Source organism: Gavia stellata, chromosome 6, assembly GCF_030936135.1.
Source record: "Gavia stellata isolate bGavSte3 chromosome 6, bGavSte3.hap2, whole genome shotgun sequence".
NCBI classification, from domain to species: domain Eukaryota; kingdom Metazoa; phylum Chordata; class Aves; order Gaviiformes; family Gaviidae; genus Gavia; species Gavia stellata.
In genome coordinates, this window is record NC_082599.1 from 28,764,917 (window position 1) to 28,782,641 (window position 17,725).

The window sequence follows — 17,725 nt, forward strand, 5'->3', positions numbered from 1 at the left end:
AATAAGTGTTTTAATTACTGAAAAATGTTCAGAGGCCAAGCCTATGTTTTATATAGTTAACGTAAAACTTCCTGGTTTTCTCTTTTTCAAATTGAGTGAATAGCAGTATGGGGGATGGGGTTAAGCTTGACATGTAGTGTGTCTTTATTCCACACTTAAAAAAGTTTCTTCATCTTTTTATCACTTTTCACCTTCATCATATTGATGAATTTGGACATAACCTAATTACCTCCAGTTGTTGTTTTGGAAAGGGCACATACTGGTAGCAGACAGCCTTATTTACTACTGCTGTCCTCCAGGATGTTCCTGGAAGAGGATGTTACCATAAAGTACTGGATTTTTTTTTTTTCCAAAGGTAGAACCCCAGACTGTGCAAGAACTATCTGTTGTCCAACAGTAGAGAGTCATGACTTCCTTTCTGACCATTTCTCTGCAGCATGATGGCAATTACTGATATATCTTATGGATTTGAAATATTACATACAACTTCTCTGCCTGAATTCAGGCTGGGTTCATAAATCAAGTATTAATTGAACGAATAGTTCCTGTAGGGTTAAATCTGCTGGTCTTCTTGAGCAAGACTGCCTCTGAAGTACTGAAAGGGACATAAGTTTTATTTTATGACTTAAGTAAAAAAATGTTACTATTTGTTTAAAAAAGGAAAAAGTTTCCCGTTTGCTCTAGTGAGAGGGATACTTGTCCAGAGGAGAATGGATGGTACCATGCTGAGAGGTGCTTCCTTCTGTGAGCTAAATGTTTATCCCATGTGCAACACAAACCAATAATATTGTGAAATCCATATGGTATTGATAACTCCAACGGCATTGTTCAAACAAACAATTAAAATTTTCTGGAATACTTAAGGAAGTTATAAAATGAAATCAAGATCCCAACTTAACCTCTTTGTAAATTCAGCCCAAGTAGAAGATCTACTGAACTACTGTACTGTTCCCTTATTACTGCTTTGTTCCTCAGTTCATCCATGGGGATTTAAAGATTTTCTTCCATGACAGGTGGAACTAATCGTGCATATTTTCTGCAGATTTATGTCCTCTGTTTGCCCTGTGCTGCTCTGTGAAGTCACATCAGTTCCTCTTCATGTTCCTTACTGTTCTGACTATCTTGTCTTTGGGTTTTCAGTTTCGTCACGCATAAGTCTCAGGTGGACAAGAGGAAGCAGGGAGTGAGAAGTTTGAGCTCCACGCAGGTTGGTTGCTGAGGTGGCAAGTCAGACCAGCCACTGCTGAGCTTATGGTGAAGCCTTTTCTCAGCAGCAGTTCTAATTCTTGTCTGCTGCCCAGCTGTGGCTTGTGGGTTTAGCAGAGTGGGGCAGGAATGTCTCTTTCCACAAAATGTGCAGGACCTCAGAGAGAATGGAGAAATAAAGGAACAAGTTCCATTTCTTGAGGGAATAAGGCTAGAGAACGTACTACATTGTGATAAATAGGTGGCCTATCTGGAGAAATAAGAGTCGCCTTTTCTTCAGAGATCCATTCTTGCTTTGTTTTCAAGTGTCCTTGTGCTTAGGCCTCTGAAACTATTTCTTTCGCCTTTCTAACAGCACTGCAAAGAAATTTTTTTTTCCTTCCAGACAAGCTAGAAAAGTACCAGTTTTTACATTCTGTGATTGTAACAGAGGACTGTTGTTCTCTGTTGAATTGTATTGCCATAACAATGAGCTGATACCTCTGAAATAATTGGTTCGTATCTCACTCCCTTAAAAAGGGGAATGTGAACAGTTAGTATAATTTTTAATGTACAATATTACACTACTATTAGTAGTTTGTTATTTCACTCTCAGGTCTTTGTGCTTTGAGAAAGTATACGTTGAGTTTGAGTACTTCTGCAGCCCGAGGAGGCTACTGTATTTCAGGTGGATAGACCTTTCTGAAGCACAGCAACACAAGCTCTCTTAGGCTTTACCAATTATTGCTGTGTGTTTTTGTTTTGTTTCTACAAGAGGTGTCTTAATTTTATAAAATTTTATAAAACCTGAAAACTTCCATTGGCACCATAGTGATTGAAATGACCCACCTAAAAATTTTGAACTGGTTTTCTTGAAATTGCTAGGCAGCAGTTGGTCACACTTGGATGTGGGAATGTCACTTAGTGTAAGAGAGTAACATTTTAACCTTGTGTTAAGTGGTTTTTAGTTCAGAAGGAATGAGAATGCCAAGAAGTTACCTTCTGATAACTGTTCTTAATCAGAGGATAGTATTAATCTTTGTTTGCAGAAAAAAACCAATTTTAATCTTCTTTCATTCCCAATTAATTTTTGCAGTCTATATTGGTCTTATTGAAGAGGTTAAATGCTGGTGATGTTAGCACCATCTCTCATTTTGTGGAAACTCTTTTCCCAGTACCTTTTACCTTTAAGGACACTTTCTTCTTTTGCTTTCATGGGGGTATATATTAAAAATCACTTTTTCTTCACATGTTGCCATTTGTTCTGTTACGCTTGCAGAAATATGAATTTTATTGAGTAGCTGATAGCAAGCTGTTTATAATAGAGGTCTATCTGAGCAGGGTGTTTTATCTTTGTATGGCAGAAAAGTGCGGGTTGTTTCTCTGATGTACCTGCTACTGATGTTGATAGTGCACGCACAGATGAAAATAGATCCCTCAGTACAGGACCACTTGGAAAGGCAATTTTGTCCTTTTTCTGTCAAGAAAAACTTCTGTGGAACTCCAAAAGTGTAATTTGCTTTGTGTTACCATATTGTATTTAAAATACTCCACAAATGTTATTAACGCTCTCAAAGAATTGAATATTGCTGCTGGACAGTATGCTCCACTTAAAACCTGTGAATGTTTCACTTTGCAATTATAGGTAGTCATGTCCCTAATAGCAGGTATAAGTTGGTGACTTGTCTGGAATGATCACCATAAGGATTTGTTTCTTAAATACCTTCTTTGAAGTGCCTTTGACCAATTTTTAGCATTAAAATTAAGTTGAGAATTGAATAAATAAAATAAGTTATCTCATATGCGTGCATGTCTGTCTTCATTTACCCCTCCTGTATGCTAGTAGAGTAGCATAGCAGCACAATTTAGTCTAATAAAAACATTCTTACTTTTTTTTTTGGTTGGGTACAGGAAAGTCGAAAAGCTTCTCACACTTGCTATGTTTTCTGTTATTGTATTTATGCTTTTAACAAATAGCAAGCTACCTTGAAAACAAAGATGGTATTTTTTTTAAGTGTAAATTTAATCATAAGTGCTAGTACTAGATCCACATAAGCACGCTGTTGTCTCTGCATTGTCCTGATTTTTCAGTGCCTCTACCTTGTTAGAGTCCTGAGTGAACTGGCTATAGCTGATACCTCAAAGATAAAGCAAAACTGTTCAAAATTAACCACTTTTTAAAAAGTATTTATTCTTTCAGTTAATTTCTTCTGAAAAAAAAAATCCCAAAGCAGTTAAGACTTAAATGTTGTGCTTTCTAACCTAGCTTTCTGCTATTCATGCAGAATAATATTCAGCAGTAAAGAGTATTCCACTTAGGCAGATGGGAAGTGTTTTTAAGTGGGAAATGTTGGTTGTTGGACAGGGTAGGCTCAAGCATGGTACAGCTGTGTTTAATTACCTTAAGTACTGTAATAGACCCTGCTAGTACTGTTAACCTGGATTAATTAACTATTTCATTGCATGTGACTGGAGTGCAAGCATGTCTGCGAAGTGCAGGAAGTGTGTGACAAGCAATTTAACTGCTCAAAAGCTAAGAGTATTTTAGCTAAGGGACAACAGCCAATTGAACAGGTGATAAAAGCTTTCTGAAGTTTCAGGCACAAGTTATGTTGTTACGTGATGCTACTGTAACTTTCAACTGTCAGGATCAAACTAGATCCAGCAAATTGCAGGGTGATGCGAGTACTGGAGCAGAACAAAAACTACAGCTACTATGCTGGAGAAGAACTCTTTTGTAAGTGTGGGTTTGCTTTGCTTGCTTTTTCTGTATGTAACAGACTTTGTTATTTGATTACCAGAAGTTGTAGACACAATTGAATTGTCATGCAATGAAGGTAAGCTCTCTCTTCACCTGGTCACTTACAGAAAGCTTCACTGGCTTGAGGGAGTTTTCCTAGGGTTCTCTCCACTGGTGTGAACTAAAAAGAAATTTGAGTATCTTACACCCTGGGACTGCTAAGGTTGTTCTAAGCTGTGGGGAAGATAAGCCTGCGTATCGCTGGTTCCAGTCTTGCTGCAATATGGTTAGCAGTCTTTCCTCCTTTTTGACAATGTTTCGTTATAATGAGTCACTTCTATGGGTTCCAGAAATTTAATAGTGAGAGACTTATTCTGACAACTATATGTGGAATGAGTGAGAAAATCGGAGCCCTCCAGTGAATGTTTTCATTATTCCACATGTAATTTAAGATAGACATGGGAAAACAGATGGATCATGGGATCTCACTTCTAGGTGTTAGGGTGGTATTTGGCATTTATAAAGGAAAAGTGGTTATTTCATTCAGAAATGTAGCCTGAGCTCTGCATTTTTTCAGCTTTTTAATATATATTCCTGCAAAACTGCTTAAAGTGCCAATAAAAATAAATTGCAGAGATGCCCTCAACGCTGGTTAGTCAACAAATGTGGCAGGGAGACTACTTCTAGGTGTGCTTTGGTTAGCACTGGCATCCAGGTTTGATGTGGTTTTGGGCTGTGACCCACACACTTTCATTTTAACTCTTTTTTCCAGACGCCCTCAGCCCCCTGCTCCATTGTGTGTCACACTCCTCTTTTGTGGTGAAACTACAAGCCATGAAGCACAGACCCTTCTTGCCTTCCTCCCCCCCAAACGCCTCTCTGTAAGCTTTGTTTTATTTAGGGAGGGTGAAGCCTTGGGTGCTGGAGTCTGCAGCGGTACTGACCACAACTTTGTACCCCCGTGTCCCAGTTCTACTTGGGGCTTCTCTGATGTGTGGGACAGCTCTTGGGATGAGAAAATTTCAATTCTTTTGCATATTCAAGGTGTTACCTTCTTTGGATGTGTCATTTGTCTTTTAAACAGATTCCCATCTTTTTTCCTACCGTTTTTCCTTTTGTTTTCCTGTCAATAGTTTCACTTCTGCTCTGCACTGTGCTTTTTGAGGAGTACGTGATACCAGATGGATCGCTGTCATTTTCACACTCCCAAGTAGCTGTGGCTCCCTTCAGGTCTGTATGTGAAATGGTACGCTGCCTTCTGTAAAGTTTTACTAACTTAACATTTACAATCAGCCTAAATGAGTCACTATCAAAGCAAGAGTTGGAATCATGTTTTATCATTGCGTGCCTAAAATCCTTCTCCGTTTGGTAGGATGGACAGGTGGACTGGCTCCAAACTGTGGCACCCAGTTGTATTGAAGGTTTATGAAAAATCTTTTCCTTAGAGAAGAGGGAATTCCTTGTAGAATGTTCTTCTAGAAGAAATGTGAATTTTCCACTTGTCCATTAAGTGTTGCTACAGTCACTATCTAATTTCTTTGCTTTTGCACAAAGAGATGAACAGTCTTTTGTAAAGCTGAGTGGCAACAGAGTTTCAAATTAAGTAGATCTGAATGGGGATGTGAGTGTCTCGGGAATGTGGACAGCTTGCTTCTTTCATTTAAACTCTAAAACCTTGCTTGAGTAGGTTCATAAGTTTGCAGGGTACTGTTCTTCAGTTGTACAAAACCAAACTACGGCGCGTGTGAACCCATCACTTCAGCATCTTGAAGTCAAAAAGGCTGGTTTGCTTCTTTGAATTTCTAACCTGGCTTCCAGCAACTCCCTGCCCTCTTCTGATTTCTTTCCCCTCCTAGGATAAAATCCTAACCCACTGCAAGGAAAGGAGCTTTGTCAGTAACTTCAGTCACCTGAAGAACCAGATCAGCTTCCTCCTCCTCCTGCTGCTGCTGCTTCCTGGTTCCACCCCGAGTTTTCAGTGTTCCCCAGCAGCTCTGGATCCTGGATGGCCTCGGGTAGTCAAGTCTTGATTCTTCCTCCTCTGTCTAAGAACTGTTCAAAAAGACTTGGAAATTAATGTGCATTAGTACCCCGCACCTTTAAAACCTTGGACTATGATTTTATTTTATTTTTCCCCCCTTTCACTGTCCCACATGAATTCTTAACTCAGGATCACCCAAATGTTGTGCTGTTAAGTGTTGTCTTCCTGCTCCCTGCCCCTGGAGATGGAGAGCATAACATTTAAGACAAACGGTAACATAGGGCCAAATGCTGACTACTTGGTAGAAATCAAAACAAATAGATGTCTCTGTAATTAATTTTTTAAAATGAATTTTGTCTTCAATCTCCTAGTTCGACAACATTGTTAAATGTCTGTTCTCTGGCTATTCTATCACAAGTGGAGGAGGTGGCCCATATCCTTCCTAGATTTGTAGCCCGGGTGAGCACTCTGTAGGGATTAATCATAAATCATATGAAAATCCAGCCTGAGGGTCTGAAACTTTCCCCAGCACAGAAGAGTGCTTCACCAACTCCAGTAGTTTGAACATTTACCATTGCAAACAGCAGGTTTCACATATTCCGCTGTAGATTCTGTTGAAATGGTAGCTGAAATATGATTATTGTTTCAAGGATAGGTAGGGTAATCATGACTAAAACCCATTTTCAAACACCGTTTAGAAAAGCAAACTCTCCTGTCTAGAAGCTGGCAGTGCTTCAATGTGAACAATGAAGCCTTTGTTCCTATTTGTCAATGTTACCCTGTTTTTTAGCAGAGAATGGGCGGTGTCTATTTCCCCAGATTAGAACATCATTTGTCAGTCTAATCAACAGCAACCTGCTTTTAAAGTATTTCCCTGTCAGCTAACTCGGGCTTTATGAGCTTTATCTTTGTCAGCTTCCAAAGCTGCATTTCATGCATCTTGTTCAGACTCATTCAAGTAAATATTTCTCAAAATGCATTGGCCATGTTTTCATTCTAGGCAAGCTTCATGATCTCTAAATGCAGAAGTTGTCTTATCAAACGTAGATCTGAATGTTCATATATTCACACCAATCCCAGTGGGAGAAGTCTCATGGATCAGCTGTATCTTTTTGCTTTAAAACCATCATTACAAAGGTAGCATTTGAGTCACATTAGTCATGGTACGACTACAAATACTTTCTCCAGGAGACTGAGTTAGATTCACAGACCCTTTATTTCATATAATCCTATTGTAATTGCAGAAAAATCCCACTGTAAATGCAGTTATGCCAGTCCATGCTTTGGCTGGCACTTGTTCAAGGAGCTGTCAGCAATACCGACTGAAAACCAGCACCTTACAGGTGTGTGGTGGCTCTCTGGTTTCATCAGGTCTTTGCCATACTGATCAGTCCTGCAGCCAAGAGTTTCAGTATTGCTGAATGGTTTTTTTGGTAGTCAGAGTTGTGGATTTCAGGTATATTTTCAGCAAAGCTTTTTAAAATATCCATATGTACTGGTGGCAAGCTGCCATCCTGAAGGCTCAGTCCTCGTGAGCCTCAAAGAAGTGGAAGGAGTATGAGTTACTCTTATGTGTGCATCTAGGAATTTTTACTCCTGACATCACTGTAAAATGAGGAAACACTTACAAATGTTTAACAGCATGAAAAAAAATGAAATTGCATGCTGTAGAAGTAGCATCTCTAAGATGATCATAAGGAAAGAAAATGCTAGTATGAGGAATGTGGGTGTCCCATGCTAATGTATCAATCAGTAGTAGTAGAGAGATTCTAACACCACCAAAGGGAGGACAAACCCTTCTGATTTTGCACTTTTCTATTATGCGACTGCCTGGATTGCTGAACTTCAACCTCTGTTTCAGCTCGAGCATCTCATCAAGGGAGCACTTTCACGATGGCTTTTCCATGTACAGCTGCAATGCTTCGTACCACCTGCTGGTGGGCAGCACGTTCTCTATTTAATACCTGTACAAGCCTTTCCATCTGACTGCCCTCAGGAGCTTTGGACTGTTCAAGATGGTCAGGTTTGAGGATGAGGCTCACTCTCCTAGGATATTTGTCTGTACGCAGCAGTGTAGAGGCTTGAGTAACCCAATCTGACCTTGTAGCTGACTCTCCCTTGAGCTGGAATCCTGGATGGACTAGATGACTTCTGTGGTCTTTTCCTACCTGAGTTATTCTACAATCTTAAAATGTTTCATCTGCTTTGCAGGGAGATGTTTTGGCACCTGCGTGTTTTCCCTTCAGCTCCTCTGGGTCCTGTTGGTCCCTGCTGCTGCTTCACAGTCAGCTCCCTTCCGCAGCCTGGAGAGCCCCTGCCTGACTGCCGGCAGGGCTCTGTTGTGCCCATCTCATCCTTCATGTGTTTTTACTTTCTCCCTTTCCTTCCAGAGGAACGGTGGTATTGTGGAAGTTCTGCTTATCATTCCGAATAGTACTACACAAAACATCTCTTGTGTCCCATTTTATAGAAGGGTAGTTAGACTATGCTGTTTCATCTCAATGCTAATGTGTGCTATTTCCATGATGTGGGGAAGGGACTGTTCTGCTGCATTGTATAAGTGACTAACTGTAGGCTGAGTTTGTCCTCCTTCCAGTGTTGTATCCTGGTTAATGCACACTGGGGTTTATGGGTGCAAAGGTTCCCTTCTGTTCCTCTACAATAGTTGTGCCTATTGCTTGCCGAACTCGGAGATCACGTTTCCTTGGTATGTAGAGCTAGAAGATTAACTCTGCTATTGGCACAGTTCCTTTCTCTGCTACAAAAGTTTCTAATCTCTAATAGCTGGCAGGTAGCTGCTATTAAAAACGCCATAAAAAATTGTTATAGGCAATGTGATAACAGGATCCGAAATGTTTTTTTCCCAAGTGGAAGTAATAAAGGGGGGCCTGCGCTGCCTGCAGCACCTGTGCCTACCTTAAGCCCAGTGCTTAAGACTTACTTGTAGTAATTCTTAAAAAGCGAATACATAAAGAACAGGAAACAAATGCAACAAGGCAGGAAACATTTTCCCTTGATGTTCAGTTCAGCATTATGGTGACATTTAGCGTTTCACTGCTGTTTCACAAATACATCTGGTCTGTGTTAGAGGAGGAAGCAAAGCTGGTTAAAGAAAGCACAGTTAAAGAAACACAGCCAGTATCCAAAAACTTTACACCAAGACCTACAGGAGGAAATGTCCAAACAAATGCTTGCCACCCTATGGTAACCAGCTGGCAAGTAGAGTGCCTGAGAACAGGTGGACATGGAGACCAAGGTGTGGTACTAGCATGTCGTGAGTGTGAAAGGTCAACATACACCTGAGAGTGAGAATGGTCCTGATGCGATGGTTAGAGTGGGTTTTGTATCATGAATAACTTCTAGAACCGATGTTAATGCTGCCCTCTCCCATTGCGGCTGTTTGATTAATAGACGCTGCTGTTTTGAAAGCTGGAACGGGCTCTCATTACAGAACAGGATGCTACAGAAAACAGTGTAAGATACATAAAAGTAAAAATATTTCCCTGTGCAAAGTATGCCAATTTAAAAAAAAAAAAAAAGGAATTTAGTGAAATGATGTTCCCAGAATGAACTTGTAATATGAGAAAGCTTTACAGAGAACGGGTGTGCTGGGGTATTGCTAGTTTGAGCTGACTGGAGGGGTAGGAAGGTAGTTCAGCTTGTATCCCAGGTTGTATCCAGGAGGGGTCAGGCTGGGCGCGTGGAGCCACAATCCAAAAGCAGAGACCAAAATCCTTACTCCTCTCTCAGACCTCCTGCACCTCCCTGCACACCAGCTCATGAGCTCTGGAGCCCTTAACCTCAGATCACCGGGATGAGTAATCTATCTTAGAGTGAAGGCGGCTGCTTCTGTGTCACAGCTTCATTGCCAGCATGACGAGTTCTCCGCCTGGCTTTGTACTGGAGATGTAGCTCGGGGCCAGGGACTCTCATTTACTACTGCTGCCATTACGCTGAGTCCTGACTTCCTCGGTGCTTTCAGAACGCGCTCCTAGGCTTGACCTTTATTGCTAGATGTACATTCGCTAGGTTCAGCCGTATTGCAATGGTTATAGACAAAGTGGGGTGCTGCAAGGGGATCCATGGTGTGATTATGGGGTATGCTGCCCTCTGGCTTTTATACTATACTATCATGTGTGTAAGGGCCCTTTTTATAGCTGTGTTCCTGCTTCAGTGTAAATACCTTATAAGACTTGTCCCTGCAATGTTCAATATCTGGTTTGCTCAGTATCTGTTTCCACAATGTCCAGTTTAAACATCAGTCATAAGACAACTTACAAATTTGTCAAAGAGACTGAGGAATATGCAGTAGCTATGGTGGCCAGTAGAAAATGTGATTTTGTGAGATGAATTAAGAGGTGATTTAAAGTCCTTAACTGTCGGAAGGTGGTGTCGGAAGGTGGTCGGATTTTCTTAGGCGCAGATTGGAAAGTGCGTTCCGGAGTAATGACACCCTTTCAATGTGAATATGGTCATTCTCTTTTATTAGTGACAAGCATCAAACTTATATAGTTTATAATGTGTTCACGCGAATTACAGTGTTTAGTGATTGGTTAACTAGCATTGTCCACGCGACGATTATGCTTTGCTGATTGGTTCGCGTTCCGCAAAACTTTAACTTAGTTTCACTTTTTCTGCTTGCACAGCTGCTTGCTCAGCTGCTTGTAGTTGCCTTTCTGCCTGCTTGCTTAGCAGCTTGTAGCAGGAGTTGCTCAGTTCCAAAGCACTATGGGTAGCATGGTTTGCTCAGCTCCAAGGCACTATGGCCTTGTTCAGCTAACCATTCCTCCACAATTCCCCCTTCTTTCTTTTGAGCAAGCCATGCTTGGTCAATGGTTTTCATAATTGTTCGTTTAACACAGCTAAATACAATACAAAAGCCTAAACATAGTAATATTAGTATAATTAAAATGCGTAAACCTTCCTTTATTAAACCTATCAGCCATTGTGGTAGCGCTCCAAATAATTTTGTAAGCCAATCGTCTAAAAACCCATGATCCTGCTGAATTTTTCCCGTGTGATCTTTCAACCACTGTATTTGTTTATGCACTGAAGCTCCATGATCAGTTAAATTAAAACAACACATTCCTTCAAAATCTTCACAACCATGTCCCTGAGCCAATAGCAAAAAGTCAATCGCTGCTCTGTCTTGTAAAATAGCATGCCGTAAACTATTTTGATCTTCAAGCAAGGTTTCTAGCACTTTTGTAGTTACATTCGCCTGTTTCTCTGCCCAACAAGCTAGCTTTCCTAGCTCATTTAATGCTCTACCTGCAGCGGCCCCAGGAATAAGGAAAGAAAGAAACGCCTTTTCCGTCAAACTTGGCAACGTTACTTTATCATTACAGTCAGGGGGTAAGCCTGAAACACTTCGCCTTTTTCGGACCCTTGTGTTACTACTCGACACATTTTTCCACCAATCCTCCCCAGGGGCTAAGAGAGCTAGTTTCCTTAAATAGCATGGACCTCCAAAAGCGTTGGCAGGGATTCCTTGCCAGGCTCTGTCTCCACATATTAAAAATACCTCCGGGGGTAGAGCTTTTGGGGTACCATTATTCCATATATGTAAACGAGATCCCAATGTCTCAGCGCCAGCGGCCCCTAATCCCTGTCTGCTGCTATCATTGGTACCACAAAAATCACCTGCATTTTGATAGTTATACTGGCGAACATGCGGTGTGATATTGGTCCATCCCGTCCAGTTCTGCTGTCTATAATAGTTATGACCTGTCTGTCCTGGGCCCCCTATTATAAAACAGGTTTGGGTCCAGTTCTGAGAGGTGTTACCAATACGTAGAGAGCCTAACAAGTCTAATTCCTGAGGGTCCCATGGTAAGGTTTTGTTTAGCCTGTTGATTAAGAGCGCTGAACACTTGCTTACGGCAGTTATATTCGAGCAGTCGCCTGTACTATAGTTACCAAAACTACTGTACTGAAATCCAGGTACTCCTATTAAACAAGTTCGAAAAGGCTCAGTAGCGGAGGCCAATGATAAACAAAATGATGTTTTGCCAGTCCTATTTGCCCACGTTACCCATAAGTTTTCTCGCGGTTTAATGGTATGTAATGTATAGATCCCCTTCACTACTGTCAATAGGAAAATTGTATTCCAGATTATGATTGGCCACCAAGTACTCATACCTTTTGAACTCATTACGTCAGTCTACTTTATCTATTACCCTCGTACTTCTTTTTCCAAGCAAATCGTTTCTCACACCTCCTTTTTGTCTCTTCCCATCGATCTTTGGGAACTTTCCAAATTTCTGGTACTAGATTCTTATTTTTACATTCCACAGCTAATAAACAAAGATCTTTAGCTCTATCATATGTTAAACTAATCCAATTATTAGCATTATTAACATAAGCAAGCGTCAAAGCTACTGCGTGACCTGTAATTATCAAAATCTTATGTGTGTCTAACTCTTGTTGGTAACATGAATCACACCACCTTTGGGCATAATTAAGTCGTACCCACCATTCCCTTTCACAGGTATAACACTGACATAATACCCAAGGACGACATCGTTTACAATCCTCACAACACACTTGATCTCTGTTAATATATTGCAAAATGTTCATAATTCAAAGTCACTGTAGATTATATGTTGCTGAGTTCCATCTGCGAGGTGGATGTTGCAGCTTTCACTGCTCTGCTTGGCACCCAAAGTGGTCCGTTATCTGTAGAAACACACATATAACCTCTACCATTAAAAATTACAGAAACAGGTCCTTTCCATACACCGGTAACAGGGTCCCGGTATATTACTTTAAAACCTGGTATAGTAGTTTTCTGATTAAACTTTAGCCCAAGTAACAAGCTCGGGTAGCATGGGTATTCTTTTGACATTTATCGCACCAGACAACTGTGTTACAATTTCTTTTGCTATGTCCTTGTTCCCCACAACGAAAACACATTCCACTAAACGGTATGGCAGAGGGAGGCCCTTGACTGTACAGCTGCTGCCAGAGGCTGCACTACTTCCTTAACAGCCGTCTGTAAAGTTGCAGCCATAGCTTCATTTTGTTTTCTGGCTCGAGTACGTTCAACCCGGGTAATCATTTCTTCCACCCCAGCCCCCTGTGGCAATGTAGCCAATATACTCTTTGTAGCATTATTAGCATTGTCAAATGCCAATATGCGAAACATTTGCTGTTTATTCTCTTCCCCCAAATCAGGGTGGTTCATAACCGCCTCCCACAGTCGGTCAATAAAGTGACTATACTGTTCTGTAGCCCCCTGTTGTATAGCACTAAAAGATGGTGTCCCAGACCCTGGCAAACTCAAAAACGCATCCAGTGCAAGCCTAGCAGACAATCGTAACATCTCTACCGAGAATTGCAATTGAACTTGTTGATCTCCATATGGCCCTGTCCCTAAGAGCATCTCAGCTGTTACCCCATACAAAGAATCCCCTAGCTGTTGATGTTGGGCTGCCGCAGTTACTGCTCTGTGAGACCAGGAGGACCCCCAAAGCAAGAACTGCGTAGGAGTTAATAATAGTCTCATCAAATTTTGACAATCATGTGGGCACATTAAATCAGCAGAAAAAATCCAGGTAACAATTTGTCGTGATGCCTCAGATTTTACCCCGTACTGGGTGATGGTGTTTTTTGCCTGTTGTAAAATTTTCCAATCATGTGGTTCCCATTTTGCTGTTCCATTTTCATGTATCACAGGAAAAGCTGCAGGTCCCAGGCTAGAAGCAACCCCCCATTGTCCTTCTAATATCGCATCTCGTACAATACCGCTCCAACGGCCAGGACGAGTCATGCTATTAGGTCCAGAGAGATTGGGAGGCAGGATTGTTCCTGCTTGTGATTTTCCTGTCTGCATAACTAGTTCCAGGTCTTTCAATTTTTTTTCCACATTCTGCAGAAGTTTAGAAATATCTGGTACAGTCTTTTTTATTTCATCAGACGGTGGCGTACTTGGTCCTGATGAATCTTTTGAGGGTGGCAAGGGAGGGTAAAGAGGTGGAGCCGATGGTGGACAAGAAGGTGGAGCCGACGAAACGCAACAGGATTCCCCACCCTGTGGGTTGGGCGGTTGGAGCCCTGCCTCCTTTCTTAACTGTGATCCTTCCGCATTGGAGTCAGATAGCAGTTGTGTCCGCGAATTGGGAACTTCCGGATCTTTACCATAGGCGACAGAGGAAATGCCCCCCTTGCGCGAGTCAGCCGCATGCTGTTCTGCCAGATTTTTTACCTCCTCTACAGTCTTACATATGGGTCCCGACATTCCCTTGACCGCCGGTAAGCCAAAAAATCGAGCAACAGGTCCCACTTTACTCTCAGCGCACTTGGGCTGATCGGGGGCAGACTCTGGGGCAAGCATCTGCGCTGCGGCACACGCGATCTCTCGTTCTGCTTTCATAGCCTTTAATGTGTCTAGTACATTCCGCCACAGCTCCCTCACGGATTTGATTTCTTTTTCAGTCTTTTCATCTCCATCGATAAGTTTATTCCACATTGAATTCCCCACTTCACGCCACTCAGATACCGAGAATATAGCGTGAGTGTCTTTAAAATGCCCTAAACACTGTCCCAGCTTAATTAATTTACATAGCTGTTTCACCGTTGTCTCAATTCCTCTCTTAGAGAGTATACTCGCGAGCAACGTAGCAGCTGCCTCACTCTCCATGATAGCAGCTCTTCCCTGAGAGGCAGGTGGCCAGTCTGCGCCGCTGTCTTGCCCCGGGCATTTATAGGGCAGCGCGTCTCCCAGTCGCTGTTTTCCCAATCCCTTCTTATAATGCGCTTACCGCATTCTTGAAGAGTTGCGCCGTAACCCTCTCGAAACGATCCTAATCGTCCTCTCCGAAACCATCTTCCTCGGAATCCATCCATCCTCTTCGTAACCATTCGCTTCGGAACCATTCGCTTCGGAACCATCCGCTTCGTAACCATTCGCTTCGGAACCATCCTCTGCTACCAGATGTCGGAAGGTGGTGTCGGAAGGTGGTCGGATTTTCTTAGGCGCAGATTGGAAAGTGCGTTCCGGAGTAATGACACCCTTTCAATGTGAATATGGTCATTCTCTTTTATTAGTGACAAGCATCAAACTTATATAGTTTATAATGTGTTCACGCGAATTACAGTGTTTAGTGATTGGTTAACTAGCATTGTCCACGCGACGATTATGCTTTGCTGATTGGTTCGCGTTCCGCAAAACTTTAACTTAGTTTCACTTTTTCTGCTTGCACAGCTGCTTGCTCAGCTGCTTGTAGTTGCCTTTCTGCCTGCTTGCTCAGCAGCTTGTAGCAGGAGTTGCTCAGTTCCAAAGCACTATGGGTAGCATGGTTTGCTCAGCTCCAAGGCACTATGGCCTTGTTCAGCTAACCATTCCTCCACACTTAACCAGCTACTGCTGCTGAGCTGAGTTTTGGAAGTTGTTACTTCAATATGATTTGTAAGAACCTGTTGATGTCTTGCTATGTTTGTTTTATAGAGGCATTTTGTTGTTTTCCTCCTGGTGGCACTGTCGGATAAAGCTGTGGTTGTTGGGGCCCTGTACTGCAGCTGCATCATTTAAGATGCTGAGATTTCTTCTTGCTGACATGACAAGTTCTGTAATGCTTGACTTGAGGACAGTACAACATCCTTATTCCATGTTAACCTAAATTACTGATGTGGACGTTAACTTACTTAAGGGAACTTTTCTTGGGTGATTTTCTCCTCTTAACAAAGAAAGTTTCAACCAGCTTAGGAATTGTACACAAATCCAATGCATCACTGAGCGTGTCAGAAAATCTCTAACCAGCCTGAGATATGACTACTAAATTCTCAAGGATCTAGCTCAAAGAATGGTTTTCACTCACACAAGTTAACCTGTACACTCTGGAATATCCAGTGAGTACTGTGACTTTTGGTTGACTATATTGTACAGTTCATCCAGAACAAAAATTGAAGAATTCTACTTGCAAACGTGATATTCCCTTCAGGCAGAGCGCAGTTCTGCCTCCAGCACTGCTCTCGTCAGTATGCTTTCTGCTTATTACAGCGACTCGTGTATTTTGGCAGCCTGTGCCTCAAGTAACTTATGATCTGCAGAGTTATGCAGTGTGCAGCCTGATGGAGTCCCAGTCATAGTTGTCTGAGGGTCATTGCAATGAAAATATTAATTTTCAAACTTCGATTTTATATGTGAATCTCATTATGCTTGAATTAATTGGAAAATACAGCCTTTCTGGTCAGTAGAAATATATTCTACCTATTAATTTACAAGGTAGTTACAACTCATAGAAGCTATCCTTTGAGAAAACACGATGCACTAGGGAGTTGCCCTGAATGAAATAAGAAGCAGCTGAAATTGCCAATTATGTCATGATGGTAATTCAGAAGAATTACTAGCTATTTGCTTTCCATGGAAAAATCACTACTAACTGTCCCCAGCCTCCCTCCCCTGCCCCGCTCTCCACACCCGTGCCTGTGTGCTCAGCCAGCCCGGGGCACCCCTGACCAGCCGGCAGCAACCAGGCCACAAAATCCCTGAAATCCTTCTCTGAATCGATGCCTTCCATGTGCTGACCGTCTCTCCCCTGCAGCCCCTCTTCCCCAGCCCTGCTACTGAAGGGGACGTACCAAGGCACATCCTGAATTGTTGCTCATTTAATTTACTGCTCTGGCAGGTTTTTTTAAAGTGTCCTGAAAGCTTTAAGCTGCTGAGAGAGGAGCACCAGCCCCAACGCTTCCAGCAGCACCTGGGATTAGCTGAGTTTGCAACAATTTTAAAGCTAGTCCAAAACTCTTTTTTGAGGGGTTTACTCACATGTTGGCCTTTGTGGTTGCCAGACTTTTTCTTGTCAAAACTCTTATCTACCATTATTTTTACAATATGAAATAGTTTTCTTTGTGCCCCAGGGTCAACCGTGCCAGATGTTGGAGACATCCCTTTTGCCATGCCAATAAAATGCAAAAATCTCCCTTCTCCCTCCCCTTGTGAGACAAGTAAGAGCCCACGTGTTCTTCCTTTCGTCTTAGAAATTGCTCTAAAATAGGTCTTACGTACTGCTAGAAAGCCAAAATAGAAAGTCTTTATGGATCACGTTTTAGAGACTTACTCATTTGGCTGAATTTCTACATATTCCTGGTTAGAAAAAAAAAAAAGCCAAGCTTAAGTAGAATTTGGCTCAACATCTGGGTTTCATTTATCCCTGAAGCTTAGACCTGATTCTGTCGCTACTAAAAGATGTTATAATACTCCTGGAAATAAAGACACTTATATTTAAGGCCGTCTCAAGTAAAAATCTAGTAACTAAATACAATTTATACTTTTTTTTTTGTCTAGCTACCAAGTATGATCGCTGAGATGTCTGCTTACGTTTGCCTGTGCAATTTCAAAACCTCGATTTGCTGCAGATTCAGCTTCAGCAGCAGCTGGAAGAGCTCTGCAACTGGGAAGGTAAAAAGTAAGCCTGAGGAGAATGAAATGATTATAAAGGACAATTGATAAGAAGCTGCAGGAGGAATACCAGTAGATAATGGGGATGTCAAAGATCTCAGTGCTGGACCTACAGTATCTCATGTGTCAGAAGATCTTAGAAAAGTTGCTGTACTTGCAGGTGAAGCCTAGGGTGTCTCAGCCCATACACCTGCCCATGAAGATCTGGCCTTTTCACTGAGGGGTGGAGGAAGAGGAGTTATTTGTTTTGTTTTTAATAAAAGATCTTTTTAAAAAATTCATCAAGTTACCTGTGAGAACTTGCTTTAAACTATGTGCTGTGAGCTGGATGCCTTTGCAAGCTTCGAGAAGGGTGTGCTGTATGTACAGATGGCACCAAAAGAGCTAAGAAAGCAGCTAAGCAAGAGAAGTTCAGGAA

The 17,725-nt window shown here is 41.8% G+C and overlaps 1 protein-coding gene across 1 annotated transcript in view; it reads right to left on the reverse strand.

Annotated features, from left to right (window-relative positions):
• Positions 1 to 1,349: 1,349 nt before the first annotated feature.
• Positions 1,350 to 17,725, reverse strand: part of COL28A1 (collagen type XXVIII alpha 1 chain) — an 88,800-nt gene continuing 72,424 nt past the window's right edge. Inside the window, exon 37 of the transcript XR_009484029.1 lies at positions 1,350 to 1,363. The gene's annotated coding sequence lies outside the window, so the exon portion shown is untranslated. The remainder of the gene's footprint in view (positions 1,364 to 17,725) is intronic.